Below are 5601 nucleotides of genomic sequence, written 5' to 3'. Positions count from 1 at the left end.
AGGCTTCGGAGGAGAACAAGCCTAGAGATATCGAGGAGTAGTAGTAGCCGAGCAGCACAAACTCTTACTACGGAGCTGCTCGATTAAATAAATGTTTAGTTTAATGAGACAATGGTATTGTAAGTTAAGTTGGGTTCGCCTCGAACCCGGGAGTTATCCTCTTAGGACCCAAGAGGAGCTCCGAGACGACTTGTGTATGATGATTGTAATAATATGTGAATGAGTTATGGACCCTGCTATGTTCTGTTGTACTACTCTGAGGGATGTAATATTTGCGGAATGGTACTTCGCGAATGTTATATCAACGACTGGCATACTACAACATGCAGTGGTATGCAGGGTCACCACATCACCCCTGGACTATGGGTCCATAGCAGTAGCTAGATGGTTGTCTTCTCCTCATTGTGCTTCATTGTTGGATCTTGTGAGCTGCCTAACATGATCAAGATCATCTATCTGTAATTCTATATGTTGTGTTTGTCGGGATCCGATGGATAGAGAATACCATGTCATGTTAATTATCAAGTTATTTCATATGTGTTGATTATGATCTTGCATGCTCTCCGTTACTAGTAGAGGCTCTGGCCAAGTTTTTACTTTTAACTCCAAGAGGGAGTATTTATGCTCGATAGTGGGTTCATGCCGCATTGACACACGGGACGATGTGAGAAAGTTCTAAGGTTGTGTTGTCTTGTTGCCACTAGGGATAAAACATTGGCGCTATGTCCGAGGATGTAGTTGTTGATTACATTACGCACCATACTTAATGCAATTGTACGTTGTTAGCAACTTAATGCTTGGAGGGGTTCGGATGATAACTCTGAAGGTGGACTTTTTAGGCATAGATGCGAGTTGGATGGCGGTCTATTACTTTGTCGTAATGCCCAATTAAATCTCACTATACTTATCATGTCATGTATGTGCATTGTTATGCCCTCTCTATTTGTCAATTGCCCGACCGTAATTTGTTCACCCAACATGCTTTTATCTTATGGGAGAGACACCTCTAGTGAGCTGTGGACCCCGGTCCATTCTTTTAATCTCGAAATACAAATCTGTTGCAATACTTGTTTTACTTGTTTTCTCTGCAAACAATCATCTTCCACACAATACGGTTAATCCTTTGTTACAGCAAGCCGGTGAGATTGACAACCTCACCTGTTTCGTTGGGGCAAAGTACTTTGGTTGTGTTGTGCGGGTTCCACGTTGGCGCCGGAATCTGCGGTGTTGCGCCGCACTACATCCCGCCGCCATCAACCTTCAACGTGCTTCTTGGCTCCTACTGGTTCGATTAAACCTTGGTTTCTTACTGAGGGAAACTTGCCGCTGTGCGCATGACACCTTCCTCTTGGGGTTCCCAACGGACGTGTCAACTACACGCATCAGTATGGTGCGTAATGTAATCAATAACTACATCCTCGGACATAGCATCAATGTTTTATCCCTAGTGGCAACAGCACATCCACAACCTTAGAACTTTCTGTCACTGTCCCAGATTTAATGGAGGCATGAACCCACTATCGAGCATAAATACTCCCTCTTGGAGTTAAGAGTAAAAACTTGGCCGAGCCTCTACTAATAACGGAGAGCATGCAAGATCATAAACAACACATAGGTAATAGATTGATAATCAACATAACATAGTATTCTCTATCCATCGGATCCCAACAAACACAACATATAGCATTACGGATAGATGATCTTGATCATGTTAGGCAGCTCACAAGATCCGACAATGAAGCACATAAGGAGAAGACGACCATCTAGCTACTGCTATGGACCCATAGTCCAGGGGTGAACTACTCACTCATCACCCCGGAGGCGACCTCCTGAATCCCCCGAGATGGGATTGGCGGCGGCGGCGTCTCTGGAAGGTTTTCCGTATCGTGGCTCTCGGTACTGGGGGTTTCGCGACGAAGACTATATGTAGGCGGAAGGGCAGCCTCGGAGGGGTCACGGGGGCCCCACACGCTAGGGCCGCGCGGGCCCCTCCTGGGCCGCGCTGCCCTAGTGTGGCGGCGCCCCGTGGCCCCACTTCGTCTTCTCTTCGGTCTTCTGGAAGCTTCGTGGCAAAATAGGCCCCTGGGCGTTGATTTCGTCCAATTCCGAGAATATTTCCTTACTAGGATTTCTGAAACCAAAAACAGCGAGAAAACGAAGCGGCTCTTCGGCATCTCGTTAATAGGTTAGTGCCGGAAAATGCATAAATATGACATAAAGTATGCATAAAACATGTAGATATCATCAATAATGTGGCATGGAACATAAGAAATTATCGATACGTCGGAGACGTATCGGCATCCCCAAGCTTAGTTCTGCTCGTCCCGAGCGAGTGAAACGATAACAAAGATAATTTACGGAGTGACATGCCATCATAACCTTGATCATACTATTGTAAGCATATGTAATGAATGCAGCGATCAAAACAATGGTAATGACATGAGTAAACAAATGAATCATAAAGCAAAGACTTTTCATGAATAGTACTTTCAAGACAAGCATCAATAAGTCTTGCATAAGAGTTAACTCATAAAGCAATAAACCAAAGTAAAGGTATTGAAGCAACACAAAGGAAGATTAAGTTTCAGCGGTTGCTTTCAACTTATAACATGTATATCTCATGGATAATTGTCAACATAGAGTAATATAACAAATGCAATATGCAAGTATGTAGGAATCAATGCACAGTTCACACAAGTGTTTGCTTCTTGAGGTGGAGAGAGATAGGTGAGCTGACTCAACATAAAAGTAAAAGAAAGGGCCCTTCGCGAGAGGAAGCATTGATTGCTATATTTGTGCTAGAGCTTTGGTTTTGAAAACAAGAAACAATTTTGTCAACGGTAGTAATAAAGCATATGTGTTATGTAAATTATATCTTACAAGTTGCAAGCCTCATGCATAGTATACTAATAGTGCCCGCACCTTGTCCTAATTAGCTTGGATTACCGGGATTGTCATTGCAATACACATGTTTTAACCAAGTGTCACAAAGGGGTACCTCTATGCCGCCTGTACAAAGGTCTAAGGAGAAAGCTCGCATTGGATTTCTCGCTTTTGATTATTCTCAACTTAGACATCCATACCGGGACAACATAGACAACGAGATAATGGACTCCTCTTTAATGCATAAGCATGTAGCAACAATTAATGTTCTCATATGAGATTGAGGATATATGTCCAAAACTGAAACTTCCACCATGGATCATGGCTTTAGTTAGCGGCCCAATGTTCTTCTCTAACATTATGCATGCTCTAACCATTAAATGAGTGGTAAATCCCCCTTACTTCAGACAAGACGAACATGCATAGCAACTCACATGATATTCAACAAAGAGTAGTTGATGGCGTCCCCAGGAACATGGTTATCGCACAACAAGCAACTTAATAAGAGATAAAGTGCATAAGTACATATTCAATACCACAATAGTTTTTAAGCTATTTGTCCCATGAGCTATATATTGCAAAGGTAAAGAATGGAAATTTTAAAGGTAGCACTCAAGCAATTTACTTTGGAATGGAGGAGAAATACCATGTAGTAGGTAGGTATGGTGGACACAAATGGCATAGTGGTTGGCTCAAGAATTTTGGATGCATGAGAAGTATTCCCTCTCGATACAAGGTTTAGGCTAGCAAGGTTATTTGAAACAAACACAAGGATGAACCGGTGCAGCAAAACTCACATAAAAGACATATTGTAAACATTATAAGACTCTACACCGTCTTCCTTGTTGTTCAAACTCAATACTAGAAATTATCTAGACTTTAGAGAGACCAAATATGCAAACCAAATTTTAGCAAGCTCTATGTATTTCTTCATTAATGGGTGCAAAGTATATGATGCAAGAGCTTAAACATGAGCACAACAATTGCCAAGATCAAATTATTCAAGACATTTAGAATTACTACATGTAGCATTTCCCGATTCCAACCATATAACAATTTAACGAAGAAGATTCAACCTTCGCCATGAATACTATGAGTAAAGCCTAAGGACATATTTGTCCATATGCAACAGCGGAGCGTGTCTCTCTCCCACACAATGAATGCTAGGATCCATTTTATTCAAACAAAAACAAAAACAAAAACAAACCGACGCTCCAAGCAAAGCACATAAGATATGATGGAATAAAAATATAGTTTCACTAGAGGAACCTGATAATGTTGTCGATGAAGAAGGGGATGCCTTGGGCATCCCCAAGCTTAGACGCTTGAGTCTTCTTAAAATATGCAGGGGTGAACCACCGGGGCATCCCCAAGCTTAGAGCTTTCACTCTCCTTGACCATATTGTATCATCTCCCTCTCTTGATCCTTGAAAACTTCCTCCACACCAAACTCAAAACAACTCATTAGAGGGTTAGTGCACAATCAAAATTTACATATTCAGAGGTGACACAATCATTCTTAACACTTCTGGACATTGCACAAAGCTACTGGACATTAATGGAACAAAGAAATCCATCCAACACAGCGAAAGAGGCAATGCGAAATAAAAAGCAGAATCTGTCAAAACAGAACAGTTCGTAAAGACGAATTTTATTGAGGCACCAGACTTGCTCAGATGAAAATGCTCAAATTGAATGAAAGTTGCGTACATATCTGAGGATCACTCACATAAATTGGCATAACTTTATGAGTTACCTACAGAGAATTAGGCCCAAATTCGTGACGAGCAAAGAAATGCGTTTACTGCGCAATAATCCAAATCTAGTATGAACCTTACTATCAACGACTTTACTTGGCACAACAATGCACAAAACTAAGATAAGGAGAGGTTGCTACAGTAGTAAACAACTTCCAAGACTCAAATATAAAATAAAAGTACTGTAGTTAAAACATGGGTTGTCTCCCATAAGCGCTTTTCTTTAACGCCTTTCAGCTAGGCGCAGAAAGTGTATATCAAGTGTTATCAAGAGAGGAAGTATCAACATCATAACTTGTTCTAGCAATAGAATCAAAAGGTAACTTCATTCTCTTTCTAGGGAAGTGTTCCATACCTTTCTTGAGAGGAAATTGATATTTAATATTACCTTCCTTCATATCAATGATAGCTCCAACAGTTCGAAGAAAAGGTCTTCCCAATATAATGGGACAAGATGCATTGCATTCAATATCCAAGACAACAAAATCAACAGGGACAAGGTTATTGTTAACGGTAATGCGAACATTATCAACTCTCCCCAAAGGTTTCTTTGTAGAGTTATCAGCAAGATTAACATCCAAATAACAATTTTTCAATGGTGGCAACTCAAGCATATTATAAATCTTCTTAGGCATAACGGAAATACTTGCACCAAGATCACATAAAGCATTACAATCAAAGTCATTGACCTTCATCTTAATGATGGGCTCCCAACCATCCTCTAGCTTCCTAGGAATAGAAGCTTCACGTTCTAGTTTCTCTTCTCTAGCTTTTATGAGAGCATTAGTAATATGTTTTGTGAAAGCCAAGTTTATAGCACTAGCATTAGGACTCTTAGCAAGTTTTTGTAAGAACTTTATAACTTCAGAGATGTGACAATCATCAAAATCCAAACCATCATAATCTAAAGCAATGGGATCATCATCCCCAATGTTGGAAAAAATTTCAGCAGTTTTATCAC

Source organism: Lolium rigidum, chromosome 1 (genome assembly GCF_022539505.1).
Source record: "Lolium rigidum isolate FL_2022 chromosome 1, APGP_CSIRO_Lrig_0.1, whole genome shotgun sequence".
Classification (NCBI taxonomy): Eukaryota; Viridiplantae; Streptophyta; class Magnoliopsida; order Poales; family Poaceae; genus Lolium; species Lolium rigidum.
The sequence above is the reverse complement of the archived record's forward strand: the minus strand, read 5'-3'. Positions refer to the sequence as shown.